The sequence below is a fragment of the Uranotaenia lowii genome, chromosome 1 (genome assembly GCF_029784155.1).
Source record: "Uranotaenia lowii strain MFRU-FL chromosome 1, ASM2978415v1, whole genome shotgun sequence".
Taxonomy (NCBI): Eukaryota; Metazoa; Arthropoda; class Insecta; order Diptera; family Culicidae; genus Uranotaenia; species Uranotaenia lowii.
The window spans coordinates 94,387,288-94,405,373 of NC_073691.1; the positions used below are offsets into that span (position 1 = coordinate 94,387,288).

General features: G+C 38.8%; 1 protein-coding gene across 2 annotated transcripts in view; it reads left to right on the plus strand.

Annotated features, from left to right (window-relative positions):
- LOC129747619 (ataxin-1) overlaps positions 1-18,086 on the plus strand; it is a 151,581-nt gene that overhangs the window by 34,728 nt on the left and 98,767 nt on the right. Inside the window, exon 2 of one of the 2 annotated variants that reach the window (XM_055741913.1) lies at positions 7,675-7,708. The exons of the other annotated variant lie outside the window; for it this stretch is intronic. The gene's annotated coding sequence lies outside the window, so the exon portion shown is untranslated. The remainder of the gene's footprint in view (positions 1-7,674; positions 7,709-18,086) is intronic. 2 annotated transcript variants of the gene reach the window in all.

An 18,086-nucleotide genomic window follows, 5' to 3' on the forward strand; every position in this document is an offset into this window, starting at 1 on the left:
TTAGCGGAGATCGGGTACCCAACTCCGGTGGATGCTTTGGTCGCATGCAGACTGAGTCAGGGGGCTTCGTACGCGTCTGTTCTCCATGTCAGGGGCGGCGTGCGGAGTGCAACAACGTCCTGGTGGTGTTTGGGACCCAAAACAGCAACATCACGACGGTCCTCCTGCGAGATAGTGGGGTTAGCTGCGGGCCTTGCGAGCCCGTGACTACAAAAAACATAAGCAACGAACAACGAACAACAAATTTCGGATGGAAATCGGCAAAGACCCACGCGACGAAAAGGGACTAGCGATTGGAAACTTGGAACATGGAACTGCCGATCTCTAAATTTTGTGGGCAGTACCCACGTGCTCTCCAACGAATTGAAGAGCCGCAAATTCGATATCGTAGCGCTGCAGGAGGTATGCTGGAAGGGCTCCACGGTACGAACGTACCCAGATGGTCGTGCCATCTACCAGAGCTGCGGCAACACACACGAGCTTGGAACAGCTTTTATAGTGATGGGAAAGATGCAAAAGCGCGTGATCGGGTGGTGGCCGATCAACTCACGAATGTGCCGTTTGAGAATCAAGGGCCGGTTCTTCAACATCAGCATCATCAACGTGCACAGACCTCACCTCGGAAGTACCGGTGACGACAAAGACGAATTTTACGCGCAGCTGGAGCGTGAATACGACCGCTGCCCAAAACATGATATCAAGATCGTCATCGGGGATTTCAACGCTCAGGTCGGCCAGGAGGAGGAATTTAAACCGACAATTGGAAGGTTCAGTACCAACGAAAACGGCCTCAGACTTATTGATTTCGCCGCATCCAAACGAATGGCCGTACGTAGCACCTTTTTTCAGCACCGCCTCCCACACAAGTACACCTGGAGATCACCGTACCAAACTCAATCACAGATCGACCACGTTTTGATCGACAGCCGGCACTTCTCGGACATCATCGACGTCAGATCCTGTCGGGGCGCCAACATCGAGTCGGACCATTATCTGGTGATGGTGAAGATGCGCCCAAAACTCTCCGTAGTGAACAACACGCGAAACCGGCGCCCGCCTCGGTTAAATATCGCGCGACTGAGGTCGCGGCAGACTACGCGCAATCGGTCGAAGCAGCGCTGCCGGCAGAGGGCGAGCTTGACGGAGCCCCTCTCGAGGACTGTTGGGATACCATCAAAACAGCCATCAACAGTGCTGCGGAGAACGTCATCGGTTATGTGGAGCGATCTCGAAGGAACGACTGGTTCGACGAGGAGTGTAGGAGGGTGATGGACGAAGAGAATGCCGCGCGGGCGGCAGTAGTGCAAAGAGGCACCCGTCGAAATGTGGAAAATCACCGACAGCGGAAGAGGCAGCGGGTCCGACTTTTCCAGGAGAAAAAGCGCCGCCTGGAGGAGGAAGAACTCGAGGAGCTGGAGCAGCTGCATCGTTCCCAAGAAACACGAAAGTTCTATCAGAAACTCAACGCATCCCGCAAAGGCTTCGTGCCGCAAGCCGAAATGTGCCGGGATAAGAACGGGGGTATCCTGACGGATAATCGTGAGGTGATCAAAAGGTGGAAGCAGCACTTCGATGAACACCTGAACGGCGCACATGCAGGAGATCAAGACGGTGGGGGTACGATGTACCTTCGCCGGCTTAGCCAACAACGAAGAGGAGCCACTCCCAACGATGAGTGAAGTTAAGGAAGCCATTCGCCAGCTGAATAGAAACAAGTCGGCTGGGAAGGATGGCATCGCAGCTGAACTCATCAAAATGGGCCCGGACAGGTTGGCCTATTGCCTACACAGGTTGATAGTCCGGATCTGGGACATAGAACAGCTACCGGAGGAGTGGAAGGAGAGGGTAATATGCCCCATCTACAAGAAGGGCGACAAATTGGACTGTGATAACTATCGAGCGATCACTGTCCTCAATGCCGCCTACAAAGTGTTGTCCCGAATCCTACTCCGCCGCCTAACGCCACAAGCAAACAGATTCGTGGGAAGTCATCAGGCCGGCTTCATGGAGGGACGGTCAACGACGGACCAGATATTCACATTACGGCAAATCCTCCAAAAATGCCGGGAACACCAAGTCCCTACGCACCATCTATTCATCGACTTCAAAGCCGCATACGACACGATCGACCGTAACGAGCTATGGAAAATCATGGACGAGAACGGCTTTTCCGGGAAGCTGATCAGACTGATCAAGGCGACGATGGATGGAACGCAGTGCTTCGACAAGGTGATGGTCTATCCTGCATGATGTTTAACGTGGCGCTAGAAGATGTTATTCGACGAGCGGTGGGCGAAATGCGGGGCACGATTTTCAACAGATCCAGTCAACTTATCTGCTTTGCCGATGACATTGATATAGTCGGCAGATCATCTGCGGCGGTGGAGGAGATCTACCGCAAACTGAAACGCGAAGCAGGAAGGATTGGATTGATGATTAATACGTCCAAGACGAAGTACATGCTGGCCTGCGGATCCGAGACCGACCGAACCCGCTTGTCCAGTAATAACAAGGTCCTACTATGGACTCCACAAGCAACTGCGGTCGAGAAGACTTAGCCCTATATATATGACGCTCATTAGACCGGTTGTTCTCTACGGACACGAGACATGGATATTGCTCGAGGAGGACCTGCGTACACTCGGAGTATTCGAGCGACGAGTGTTAAGAACCATCTTTGGTGGCGTACAGGACGGAGTGTGGAGGCGAAGGATGAACCACGAGCTTGTGCGACTCTACGGCGAACCCAGTATCCAGAAGGTGGTGAAGGCTGGCCGGATACGCTGGGCAGGACATGTTGCGAGAATGCCGGACGACTGTCCTGCAAAACAGGTGTTCGCTACGAATCCGGTAGGAACAAGACGAGCGGGGGCGCAACGAGCGAGGTGGTTAGACCAAGTTAAGCGTGATCTGGCAAACGTGGGGTGCCCGTGAAATTGGAGAACGGTTGTCATGGACCTAGTGAATTTTAGGAATTATGTTCGCCAAGTTATGTCGTGAGACGGAATGCTATGTAAATAAAATAAATAATTTGTTGATTTTGTTTGGTGATGTTTTCAAAAAAATCGCTAGTTTTACGTTTCAGTCTGCTTTCATTCGACCATCCTCAGAAAAAAAAAACATTTTTCCGCCTGCTAGGGCCGTCACTCTGCTCTAATTCTAGTTGGAGCAGAGAGATGGTCCCAGCAGGCAAAAAAAAATATTTTTTTTAGGATGGTCGAATAAAAGTAGACTGAAACGTAAAACTAGTGACTTTTTTTTTAAAACATCACCGAACAAAATCAACCTAAGAAACCTCGGAACAAACTGAAAATTTTGGAAAATGGCATTAAAAGATGGAGCCAGTTTAAAAAAAAGGGTGCAGCCCACAGGCCGCAGGTTGCTCATCCATGGATAAAGGGAATAAAGGGTGATACGGTCAAAATTTTGTCAATATCAACTTGACGTATTTCTTTCAATTTTGCATTTGAAAAACCTGCACACCCCTCATTTTGAAGGTGTGTGTGTGTGTGTGTGTGTGTGTGTGTGTGTGTGTGTGTGTGTGTGTGTGTGTGTGTGTGTGTGTGTGTGTGTGTGTGTGTGTGTGTGTGTGTGTGTGTGTGTGTGTGTGTGTGTGTCTGTGTGTGTGTGTGTGTGTGTCTGTGTGTGTGTGTGTGTGTGTGTGTGTGTGTGTGTGTGTGTGTGTGTGTGTGTGTGTGTGTGTGTGTGTGTGTGTGTGTGTGTGTTTGTGTGTGTGTGTGTGTGTGTGTGTGTGTGTGTGTGTGTGTGTGTGTGTGTGTGTGTGTGTGTGTGTGTGTGTGTGTGTGTGTAGAATGTTGCTCTTATTTTGATTTTGGAATTTACTCTTCAGTTGTCAAAATGCCGTCCAAGGAAGAAGAGCAGCGGATCAAAATTTTGTTCGCGCATCGCGAAAATCCGAGCTACTCGCACGCAAAGCTGGCAAAATCGCTAAAAGTTACCAAATCAACCGTTACAAGTGTAATTAAAGAGTTTAGGGAACGTTTGTCGACAGCCAGGAAGTCTGGATCGGGGGCAAATCGAAAACCGGAAGCCGCTGAGACGACAAAGAGAGTTGCCGGTAGTTTCAAGCGAAACCCTAACCTCTATCTCCGAGATGCCGCAAATAAGCTGGGTGTATCGTCTACAACCGTGCATCGAGCCAAAAAACGAGCCGGACGATCGACTTACAAGAAGGTAGTGACTCCAAATCGCGATGATAAACAAAATACGACGGCCAAAGCGCGATTCCGGAGGCTGTACACGACGATGCTGACGAAGTTTGACTGCGTGGTAATGGACGACGAAACCTACGTCAAAGCCGACTACAAGCAGCTTCCGGGACAGGAGTTTTATACGGCAAAAGGAAGGGGAAAGGTAGCAGATATTTTCAAGCACATGAAACTGTCAAAGTTCGCGAAGAAATATCTGGTTTGGCAAGCCATCTGTACCTGTGGCTTGAAAAGAAGCATTTTTATAGCTTCCGGGACTGTCAACCAAGAAATTTACGTGAAAGAGTGTTTGAATAAACGTCTGCTTCCTTTCCTGAAGAAACACGGATGTTCCGTACTGTTTTGGCCGGATTTGGCATCTTGCCATTACGGTAAAAAGACCATGAGGACAAGAATCCTCCCAACACGCCAGAGCTCCGCCCAATTGAGAAATACTGGGCTATTGTCAAGCGGAACCTAAAGAAGACCAAAAAAACTGCTAAGGACGAGCAGCAGTTCAAGGCAAACTGGCTTTCTGCGGCGATGAAGGTGGACAAGGTGGCTGTACAAAATCTGATAGCAGGGGTTAAGCGTAAGGCCCGGCAATTCGGATTTGGAAAAGCGGAAGCCCAACTGAATATTTTTCCTGAATTTAATACTAATTAAACTTGAAAAAAAAAATTTCTAAATAAACGATTCCACCGATTTACACACGTTTTCCCTTGACAAAATTTTGAACGTATCACCCTTAAGTTTAAAAATTCAGATCCATACACTTGTCAAAAGTGTTTTCGATCATATCCCTGAACTTACATTCCCAAACAAATTTTTTTTGCTAGGATGCAGAGGTGACCTCGGTCCTTAAGCACAAATATCTTTCTTTGATCCTTTCCTCTCTTTTCCGACCTATCTATTGACTACTAGGACTTGGCCGGCGCCGTTATTGACGTTCAAAAAGCGAGCATTAGTTTTGTGCATTTAGAATGAGTTGCTAGTCCCAAGCATCATTATTTTGACCTTTGCACAAACATTATGAACTTGGTCAATCACGGAGTAGCAACCATATTGATGATGCGGAATTCGTTCCACTAGCCACACCAACGATCGTGGTACTCAAAATGCTATAATATGTTCATTCAAAAGTTATTCAAAAAACAAAGTGTTGCACAAAAATCGGTGTGAAGTAACCTTTCTGGTGATTATAAATTTATTACGGAAAACAAGCTTTAATATACTCAAAATCCAGTGCAATGTGAATGTAAGTCTTAGAAAATCTGAGAAATAGCAAATTACAAAAGGTTCGAAAAAACAGCTACCTTTGAGAATTTGTCAAAAATTCTGTGTTTCGTATATTGAAAATCTAAAAATGCAACAATGTGCAAAATTACGTTAAATTTCTCATTCACTTTTAAATATTTATCTGGTGTGACTTAAATTTTTTTGACAATTCATTGATTATAAAGTACTGTTTTACACCACGTTTTTTCCGGTTTTTGTGGTCATGATCTCAAAAAAATTTAAAAAAGAAAAAAAAAAACGCAAAGAATCAATCAACATGACTGATTTTGAAATTTGACAGATCGGATCACCTTCTTTCTATTCATCTCCCTTGGTTGGACCTACACTCTTTATTCCCTACATACAATCAATTTAAAGTTTGAAAAGAAGAGTTCCTAGATGAGCCCCTTAGGGTTTACCAGAAGGTTATTGTGAACAAGTTATGATGTCGTAGAATAAACCCAGTCCTTTCAATTTTGCGATTGAGTGGTATGAATTTCTTTTGCTCACTAGCGATCATATTTTTAACAAACATTCGAAGGAAAAGATTGTTTCATAGAAAAGTACTGAGTTCGGAGTTGCCCATGGTTTAAACTCACCTGTTTTAAGGGGCGTTGTGATTTGCAATGACCCTCAAATCCTCGAAAATCTGTATACGACTTGCCCTGTATTGCCGAATTTCAAACAATGCAATGGTGGATTAAATCGATCAATCGAAAAGTGATCATCATCAAACGTCCTGGTCGAGTATGAAACCTGCCAGCCTATTAAATGCTCTTTCAATAACATTATGATGTGTATATTTAACACAAGTAGGGCTGCAGTCAATCAGGCAGTCAGGCGGCGGCCAATCGGCTTTGCTCCATAACTGTTTATAGACAAATGATGAGGTAATCGAAATTGATAACAAAGCGATTGAAATTTGTAATGGAAAATTTTTCGAAAAAGACTTCTACGGGACGACGCGGCGGTTTCTAACGAAGTGATTGTGGCGGCGCTTCTCTGCCATCGTCGTCGGACTCGTCTTCCACATCCAGTTTCTTGCCTGGCCCGGGGATTATCACCACGTCAAGTGGGAACCGGTTTAATTTGGTTTGTGTGGCTGAGGCATGCAGTCAGTCAGAGTCCGCTCAGTATAAATTAGGTGCGGTTTGAAAATGTTTGGCCATCCATTCGTATTCGATATGTTTAACAACAACTTCATACATATACTATAGGTATGTAAATATGGGCGTTCGATCGGTGGATTGGGGAAATATCGATAACGGCTGGTGGTAAACAAACTGGTTGAGTCGAATAATTATTTTTTTTAATCATTGTAAACTATTCACGGGGTGTTTATAACTGGAACATTAGAACACCAATTACACCGAGCTGTGTGTTATTGGTGCAAATTGCAAAATTGTTCCTTTCGTCGGCCTTTCCTCGCTTGGGGCACACAACAATGCTCAGGTTGGCCAAGCTCGGGGTGGTAAATTCCGGAGCTTAAAAGATAAACCTGCTGCTAGGGGCTGACGATGGATGGCTGGAGCCGGCAAGAGTCTAGCTGGAGCAAACAAAAAAAAATGCTAGAGCCCTGCTGACTGACATTGCCTTTTTTGTGGCCATTGGCCACACAATCTCCACTCTAGCTGCTGCTACTTATAGCCTAAGGGGTAGGTACCTTGTACACGAGCATCGTCCACGACGAGCTGGCCAACATTTTTGGCCATGACTTTGAAAGTTCACGTGAAAAGCGCGGTGGAGAAAGAAAACAAAATTTCCTACCCATATGGGGGGGAGGGAGGGGTCGAGAGAAATTGGTAGGTAACGAAGGCGAAGAGCAAGAGGGGAGAGAAAAAATGGCTATACGAACGACGATGGACGATGAGAAAATGAGTTGCATGTTTTTTGGTTGATTTGATGCTTCTAGACCACTTAAGCGATGCCATTAACACGCAGCAGCAGCACCCAACAAGCTCAGCAACACCACAGAGTTAGTGAGTGAGTGAGTCTACTCGACTCTACAATAACGACCTCTGTCTCTAACGGTTGTTTGTTGTCGAGTAAGAACTATTTTGAATCCGATGCCGTTTGGTACAGATGTTAATTGTTTTTTTTTCTTCTGAATTTCAAATCTTGATAGGCTGAGATTTTAACTACCAAACAGGGTAACTGATTGATGTGTTTTTTATCCTTTTCTTTTCAGAACCGTTTCTGATGAAATCGTTTGGATATTACAGGTTAGTTTGTTTAATAATAATTTTTGGTTTATTTTTTATTTTTAAATAATTTTTCGTCTTGTAAGAATAGTAAAAACGTTTATGTAAGGGTAGAATAATGTAGGGCGAGCATAACTACCCTTGGGAACCAACAATGTTTTTTCGTGTGAAATAGGGAACTTAACTGCATTTTGTAATAGCTTTTCAGATTTTATATTACCGGGGTCAATACTTTACTCATGGATATACTATATGTTTTATATTTTTAAATTTACTAACGAAAAACACCATGATTTTAATATGTGTCGGTGAACCTAAAATTGCGCTAAAGTCTTTTTCACATAGAATCTGGTCGCATCTTTTCATTTACTGCAGCGCCCCTAGTTGTCACATCGCGAATCTATTGACAGTGTTTTGATCCGGATGGTTTGTTTACTTAGTGGTGAAAATTTCATCAAGATTAAAGCAGTCAGTCAAAAGTTTTCGACGAATTCTATACACTCACGTAGAGAAACCGACGTGATCAGGGGTAAAGATCGCGAAATTCCTGAAATATCCTAAATCGACTGTAAATTCGGTGCTGCAACGTTACCGGGAGACCCTTACGGTGGATCGAGCAAAACAAACCAGGCGTAAAAGTGGAACATATGACCGGAAGGTAATTCGATCAGTTCACAATAATCCTGGAATCTCCTTGCGTGATTTGGCGAAAAAGTTCAAGATGAACCACATTACAGCTCGACGAATTTGTTTGCGAGAAAGCGTGCGGTAGTATCATGCAAGCAAACACCCCAACAGGACGCTGAAACAAAACCTGGTTGCCAAAACCAGGGCAAGGGAGTTGTACGTGAAAGTTTTGACCAAGTACAACGGATGCATTTTGATGGACGACGAAACTTACGTCAAAATGGATTTTGGACAAATACCCGGTAACAAATTTTACCTTGCGAAGCGTAAAGGGAGTGTTGCGAGTAGATTCAAGTTTGTTTTCGCAGATAAATTTGCTCGTAAGTTGATGATTTGGCAAGGGATCTGTAGTTGTGGGAAGAAGACTAAGATTTTCATCACTGGGGACACAATGAATGGAAATGTTTACAAGGAAGAATGTCTCCAGAAGAGGGTTTTGCCATTCATTCGGTCCCACAAAGGTCCGGTAAAGTTCTGGCCGGACCTGGCAAGCTGCCACTACAGCCGGGATGTCGTTAAGTGGTATAAGGAGAACAAGATCGATTTTGTTGAAAGAAGTATCAATCCACCAAACTGTCCGGATTTTCGTCCCATCGAAAAATATTGGGCAATAGTTAAGGACAAACTGAAGAAATGTGGCAGAACCATAAAAAAATCCACTCAAATGGAAAAGTGGTGGAACAACATGGCGAATGAGGTTACCAGCAGTACTGTGCAGAAAATGATGGGTGGCATCACAAAAAAAGTTCGAAAATTCATCCGAAAAGCTGACGAATGATTTTTACGTATTTTTTTCCTTAAAGTGCAATAAAAACCCTACAAAATGACATATTTACTTTTGATGTACGTTATTTCTTTGCGGAGTTATGATCTTTTTTATCCGACCAGATTCTATGTGAAACAGACTTTACGTATTACTTATTTTGCCTATGGGTATGTTCCTAATTTTGCTCGATGAGGCAAATTGTAGAACTCAAATTCTAACAACGTTTAAAACTTTTTGTAAAGGAATAAAATTTGTGTAAAGGAATACATTTTCTCATTAGTTATTTCTTGTTATGTTTATAACTAGCTGACTGGGTGTGCTTTGCTACACCTCCCAAAAAATGATGAAATTTTAGGAAATTATTTAAATTTGATTTTCAATTAAATGTCAACACAACTCAGGAAATCGTGCAAATCTAATCTAGATTGCTAAGAAAGAAGCACGGCTGTGTGGATTCAGTTTAAATTGAATTTGCAAAAACATTCGGTAGTAGGCGATGGTTTGTTGGTATTGCATGTGTTTTTTTTTTCGCTCCGCCGCGGTGAAAAATTAAATTTTTGAAGTTTAATGTAGTTTCTTATTGTAATAGTGTGTTTTTTTCTTGTATAAGTGGATACTGTATAGTGATCAATAATTGCATGTTTAAATGTTTGTGCCCGAACCGATTCTCCGTGACATCGTTGATAAATTCGCTATAAGAGGAAACACACTTGCTACTTAAACAATTGGTGAGTTCGTTCCATTATTCTTCTCTTTTTTGGAACTTTAGGAATTATAAGCCTTCGATCTCTTGCAATTTGAATTCCTTACCGAAATAGTCATCTTGATAATTTTATTTTGATTGTGAAACTCATTTACGAGCTAAATCTGAATTTTGAACCTGTATTCAAAACAGTTTCTGTATTGAGAAATATGAGCCAAGAATTGAAATGACTGATTTTTACCTATGATTTTTTGCCCAACAATGCATGAATACAAAAAAATATTAAAACAAATTATGTTTGTAACTTATTTGTTGATTATTCATTTTTAAGTACTTTATATGAAAAGTTTTCATATTAAATCGTAACTTTGAAATTTGGTCCTAAAACTAAAAGGTGTTTTAAATTCGCTTTCATCGATGTTTAACATCTTTAAATTTATCTAATAGTCTGGTAATTCAAACGTAGTTGATTTGAGCATAAGAAAAGCTTTTTTTAGAAGAACCTTCCATTTCTTAAAAAAAACTTATTCTATACTTAAATCAAACAAGCCAATCTTCCAAACTATTTTGCTAATTCAAAGATTTTAATCTTCGATGAAAATAAATCATATTTTCAAAAAAAAGTTAGTGATACAAATTTGCTTGATGCAAACTTGAACCAAATTAATTATTTTTGTATGAAATTTGGCTAGAGAACTGAAATATAAAAACATTGCGAACCAAATGAATTTAAAAATACGAGATATCTTGTTTTTTACTTGCCTCTAGTATGCTCCATTAAAAACCATAATTAAAATGTTTTTTTTTGTATAATTAACGAAAGATGAACGATACGTTTCCATCCTCCCAATTCAAATGTTATGATTCTAATAATGGAACCTCATTCTACAAAATTTTACACAACACTTCTCTTTACTCAAATATATTACATAAGCAAAATTTTGTCTATTGGTTTCTTAAACATTAAACGCCAAATTTTGGTGTCTCTAATGTGTAAATAATGTTAAACAATACACCGGGAAAATATAAAATTTAATGTAGATTTTTTAGGTAAAGATGATTCTTTAATAGAAAATATTTTTTATAAAATATAGAAGAAAAAAATGAAAATCCTGTGGATGATTTTTTAAAATTAAATTTGGGTTTTTCGGACAAAAAACTCAAATTGTACCTTTTATTGGTGATTTGCAGCTGAATTGGATTTACAAATTAATTTCGATTAAAAAATTTGAAACCTGGAAATTGAATTGACAAGCAATCTTAACGCATTAAGAAAAGAAAAGAAATCTATGGCTAGAAACACAGAAATTCGGCATTCTACATATATCGAAAATACCCCTTAACTAAATTTTACAAATTTTGCATTTTTAAGTTACGGCAAATGTTATGTTTAATTTTGCCGATTGAATTTAACAATTAAATTCAATCCATTCGAGTTATACTTCAAAGTGTAGCACACTGTTGACAATCGAAAAAACGAGATATCTTGAATTTTGTCCGCAATGTGTTGAGTTCATGATCTCTTGAATTCCTGAAATATACAAAAAATACGATTTCTGAATTTTAATCCAGATCACAATTTTATGAGCCAAGTTCGAAACTCTTCATTCATGAACCTTTTATTTAAATTCTGTAGTTCAGGTTCAATCTAAATTCACTATTTAAATTGTTTATATTTAATCTGTATTGTGAATCAGAATTAAAATATGAAATAACAATGATCTGAATCTCAGTTTTCAATTTTGGATTGACATTTTGAAGCTTAAAAATACCCAAAAAAAATGAATTGGATACAGAATCCAAAATTCGAAAATAAGAATACATTTTTGGTTACGGAAGTTATGAAATCAGAACCTTTGAAATTGGTTTGATTTAATTTAAAATTTAATATTCAGACCTGAATTTCTATGAACAAGTGAGAAAATTTTGAAAAAGTGTAGCAAAATTTTGGACTTTGGATAGGTTTTTGAGGTTTTGGCGTTGGTTTTTAGTCTAGATTGTTTCTCTTGATTAACTTTACTCTATTATCATAATTTGGTTCTGAATTTAAAATTTTAAGTGAAGAGTAGAATACTTCGTTTGGTTTTTTGGATCGTCATGGGGGTGGGGAGTTTAACCCCCAAAAACCCCCCCCCCCCCTCCCTCCGTTCCTACGGCTATGCCCTACATATCCGACTTACAAATCTAGATAAAAATTAAAAAAAAATCGAATGATGAATCTGTTTCGCCATTTTAAGGCTTTGTTATGTTTGAATTATGCATAAGAATAAAGTTCATGAACTTCGATTCTGAATATGAAACAAAAACTCAGAATGTTTTTTAAGTTTTTTTTTATATTCGTAAAAATATCAACTGAATCTAATCTAATATATAAAGATGAGTTGGACTATATATGTTTGTTTGTTTGTATGCACCTTATACAAATCCACACCGCTTGACCGATTAGCCTGAAATTTGGTACAGTTATGTGTTTGGACCATGGTAAGGTTTTAGTAATAGTTTTGAGTCCCTCCCACCTAAGAAAGGGGACCCTCCCATGCAACTTTCGTTTTTATTCCCACGAATCAAAAGTCATGGCACCCATTTTGGCAAACCGATTATTTTTCCTTTGGCGGGGTTATTTTCACCATCACCATGGGCCGGGCATTAGAAACGACCTTCCAGAGTTCACATGTACTGAAAGCAAATCAAAGCTTGCTGAGCATTTAAAATTTGAAAGGGGAAATTTTGGCGGGTGTTTTTATTCCTTCTTCTGTTCAAAGCACGTGGTACTGGTACGAGATATTCGGATGCAATAATGAGCCTACATTTTGGATTGAAATATACAACTCGCCTGTGGTTTTCAAATCGGTCTCAACTTCGATGGGCGCGTTGAGATTCTACAAGAATATCCATTATGTAAAATATTAATACAATGATTCGTCTTAGTTATGAATTGACTCCTTCAGTTGAATAAATATTTGGACTGAAAACTAATGTTCCAGCTTTTAAAATTCAACCATTTTCATAATTTTGGAATTCTTCATTGTAAGTTCAAGGCTGAGATCTCATCACTTCGATTGCCGTGTAGGAATTGAATTTACAATAGGGATAGGGAAACTGAACGTTCATTTCATGAATAATGAAGAAATCTATTCAGTAATTTTTAAATATAATTTAAACTTAATAGATATCATTCTTCGGGGAGATCATCCATCTTGAAAAGAGGTCATTCACATATGTTTACAAGCTAAATATTCTGGATTTTTACTAGATAATACATGGATTGAATAAAAAAAAACATTGTCATCATTTGATGATAAAAAGGTTAAATAAATTCAAACTTCCTTAAAAAATGTGGGTGTGGAATAAAGTACCAGATATTTTTCCGGATGTATCGGGATCGGACAATTCCAGCCAATTTTATCCAAAAACCTGGCAAAATCCAGCATTTGATTTCAAAATGTTCAACCCAATATCCGACAATATCCGGGAAAACTTGGTCAAAATCGCGGAGTTATGGATAGTAAAAATAACGAATTTTTTTCATCAAACCACATCAGCAGATTTTGAATTGTATATCAAGCTTCCAAACACAAGTCATGATTATTTGAATAAAATAGCCATTAAAAATTTCTTTTTGGACGTGAAAAAAAAATTATAATAATACAATTTAACTTACATGTTACATTTTAAAAAAGAAATGAATACATCCGGGGTTTTCCAACGAAATTCGGCAGCCGGACCAGACCGAACTTTCCTCAAATTTTGAGTCAAATGTGCAGGCAAGTCCGGAAGAATCCGGGCAACCTGGCAATCTTAGATTAAAATGTTTATCAAGATAGAATGAATAAACATTCAAACCAAAATAATCTCATAATCTTATAAATCTGATAAATAACCTAATGATCTAATAGATCATTTTTGATTCAAGGGAAATGATTTAAAATTTGTATTAGCAAACTTATTATGAAAACGATAAAATTTGCTAATAATCCCAATTAAAACTTTAAGAAGACTATTTAAACTTACAAAGCTTACAAGGCCAAACATGGTCAAATTTGTTATGATGATGAACAAAAAGCCTTCAAAATTTCAAAATTTAAACGACTCATTTTGATTTATATTTTATGTGAACCCGAGCAAGGCCGGGTAAAATCAGCTAGTGTTAAATAAAACGTAAGAGTTTGGAAAATCTTGAATCAAATTTTGAAGGAAATGTAAAACCAAATTTAAACGACGATTTCAAACATAGCTTTTCATTTCATATTTGAATGATGATTCGAACCGAAAATTAAGAATCCCAAACTGGATACATAATTTTAATTATGGAAACAAAAATACAATTTTTATTTAACGGATTAGAAATAAATTTTTTTAGTGTGCCGAACAACATGCAACTCATTTATTATAAGTGTTTTGTATGGTAAAATAAGCGTTTACATAAAGGTGGCCATTATGCCATTATCTGCCCTAGTTTCATAAACATTTGAGATATGCTTCTAAAAACAGCACCCTTACCGAGAACGAAAAAAGAAGATGTTTCGTATTTGGTCCACAAAGTGTTAAGGACCACCCTAATGAAAAAGTATCTAAGTTTGAGATGCCCTATGAATATTTTAATAGTTAGCATTTGATTTGATGGGAGTTGTGATTCATTTTATATGCTAGTGACAATTCCATAGAAATCCACTGGTTTCCGAAAAAGGTCCAGCTTTTTTTTTAGAAAATACACTCAATTTTGACGTTGTATGAATTTACAATTTTTTGGCACCGAAAAATTGCATTTTTTCCGTTTCATGTACCTAGTCTTTCTGCAATACTTAGGTGATTTTCGAAACTTTGAGAGCATCGAACACCCTAAAGCAAGTCCAGTTGAGCTGAAATTTCGCCCAGATCAGTATGTTTCAGCCAATTGACAAAATGTAAATATATAATATCTCTATCTAACTGCACATTGAAGGGTGGCTCCAGAGAGTCAAGAAAAAGAAAAATCGTAAAATGTGAAACCATTGAGCGAAAAATTCTGTAGATGGAAATAACATAGTGAAAAAACAAAATTATTTTTCAATAGTTTAAATTTTTTAAAAAGAGCAAGAAAAAAGATTTTTTTACAATTGTATTTTTGATGCTTTAAAATAATTTTGAATGTTTTCCATACTGAGTTCAGCTAAACAATGTAGAAAACAAAAACTTCGAGACCAGACATATTTACACGGGCTCGTGTGCAGTAGAGGGTTAGAAAATCTTGACAATAAAGCCTTTCCAGCAGTCATTGATTGAAAGCTGAACTTGTTTTAATGTGTGTGTGTTTCGAAAACATTTAAACGCTCATGTATCGAAACACTGACCGAACTACAAAATCAACGCAGCTTCTCCAAATGTGAATGGGACATTTAGGTATTTAGCTACCTGGAACCCTTGGACGACCTTCTCGATTGTTAGCCGAAGACTAATGTCGATATTGAAAGGCACCCAAAGCTCGCTGCGTGGGTGATCAACCTCCACATAAGCACAATATGAAGGTTAAAATGTCAAACCTACATACATATGCTAGCAAAGCTGCATCGTTCGGTTTGTGTTTTCGTTCAACAGGTTTTGCCTGCCATAATTCACCAAAAGGCTATAGACCATTTTGATGACAGAACAGCCAAATGAAATTTGTGTTTCTTTCTTGTAAATAAAATCAGTGATTCACAAGAAATCTTAGTCTTAAACCTCTAACTCATTTTGTTTTGATTAGACTTATTTTATAAATAAAAAAAACTACGTTGGAATGCAATCTCGTTCAGCACAATATAAAATGCTGACCACCTCTCTTGAAGAGAGAAAAAAAACAGCGAATAATTCATACTGAAAAACAAAAAAAAAAAACACACAAAGTCCGTTATCGCCGTTTCGGTTGTCGTTTTTTTCTGCCGGCAAACCATGATGATGCGGGCTTCAATCATTTTGTTGTAGCCGGTTGTTTTTGTTGTGATCAACTAAGGCGCGCGCACGTGAGTTCGATTGTAATAGTGTGTGCTGTGCATGCTGTCAGATACTGTGCAATGTATCAACTCAAGAGATGTCGGAGAGAATTGGAGTAAACCGGCTTCAGAAGTCGGCTTGATAGATGACCAGGTGCACACAATATAAAGCTACAGTTAATAATGATTCTTGTGTTTGAACGGGTGAAACAATTTGATTAGGAGCCAGACATTTGAAAAGTATATTTGGGTCCCTTTCCAAGCACCCCTCAACTGGAGAACCGATTTTTATTTTTCATTATTCCTAAATAACTAGAAAAAACACCATCAGAAAGGTTATTTCTTGAGCTTCATTTTCCAACAAAAGATATTCAGTCACAATTGAATGCAATTTTGAGAAGGAAAATTGTCTCAGGAGGATGTAAGTTGCACCCGGGTAAAGAAGGCGTTGTGACGCACAGTGGTCCAAAACTAAGAAAGGCTGGCAGAAAGTCGATTTTTGAAGCGGTCAAGATTATTTTTCCACATATTTAACCGTGATCCTCCTTTTTATTCCTTACTGAAATTTTTGAATGATCTTTATTTTTTTTTTTATTCTCTTATTTAAATTTTGGCATTTAACGAATTATGAAATTCATAGAAGAATTTTTAGGACTAGGATTGGTCGATCTTTCAACTCAGATTTTAGATTTCTCGGATCGATCTTTTTGCATGAAAAAAAAAAAAATGATTAGATGGGTTTATTTTCGATTCGATTTTTTTCCGCTGAGCCGAGTTATTTAGATGCAAATTTTATTTACCGTTTCAATGTCATGTAGCATTATAATTAAGTTATTGTGGTTGTTTAATTTTGAGCGTGCAGTAATTGTGTTAAATCGAGCCAAATTCGTATGGTTATAGTTTAGAGTGTAAGATGTCAAACCAAAACACGTGTAACCACGTAAACAAAAACACTGCAGGACAACAACTGTTAGAGTGGCAAACGAAATTCGTCGTTCCAATGCTGCTCCAGACGTTTCACCAGCTGATTCGGAGCAGCGGTCACGACAAGGATTGATAGACGAAATAAATTGAAAAAAGAAAACATCACAATGCAAAAGGGTGAGTGATCCATTAGATAATAATTATAGTGAACAAGTCGTGTCACGGTCATGATCTTGCTGCGCACAGTCGATGACAGGTTGCCTCCTGGATGTCAATTCACTTTGGCATGTTCAATTTGGCCATTGTTCGAGAGCTAAACGTGCTATGATGTCCAGCTCAGCCTTCTGGCCAAGCCGAAACAGAACCAGCCGGAAGCAGACAGCGGAGGTGCTCCGGGCCTTTGCCATACGCACGTTGAGCAGTGCATCCAAGCAGGATTGCCAGAAACTGTGATATGCCGTGATACCGAAAGGAAACCGAGCTGTGATATTACTGTTGTTTGTGTTGGCTATCAGATGTTTGTCTTTAAAGTAGGAAACGGGCCCGTGAGTAGAAATTATATTAAGCTAGCTTAGGTTTTGAGAATGTCGGAAGAGTAATAAGATTGGCTTTTTTGGATTGTTTGTCTAGAATTTTTCAATAAATATTCAATCTACATATTTCTACCACAGATAGCAGGTTAATGCTATCTCTGAAACTTTGTGTTTTTAATAAAAAGTTCTATTTTTCGTTAAAAATGGATAAGATCGACGTATAAGAGATCGATCCTCAAGCTTCGATTTTTTAGATGGATCGATCCTACGACTGTCCATCTGAATCGATCTTGGAGATCTTTTCCTGAAGATTTAAAAATCCTTGTTAGGAACCATTCCAGACGACCATCCAGCATTTCTGCAGTACTTATCTATTATTTATTACTTATAAACAAAAAATTATATTGTTTTAATAGTAATTTTCCAATGATCAATTTTAAAAACAATTTTTTTCGTTTTATGGTTTATTGAGAAGAAACGGGCGCCATTTATGACGCCACGACTTCAATTCACATATAAGTTGCAACAAATTACATTTTTTCGAGGTGCCACTACTGGTTTGAAGCTGATTTTAACTCATTTTGGGCGCTGATTCCAAATATGCAAAATTTTTTCTAGCAGGTCTTGTTTTTGAGATAAATTTATTTAATCAGTTTGTAATAAATAAGCTTTCCCGATGACCGCGAGTGATTTTGACGTCTGAGGTGGAAAGCTATAGAAATATTTATTTTTGTTTATTTTTCCCAATTCTGCAAAATACTAGAATTTTGACGAAATTGTGAAGAAGTTTTAAACCAAATTGAATCTTAGATTTCTCGTAAAGCAAAAGTCAAATCGC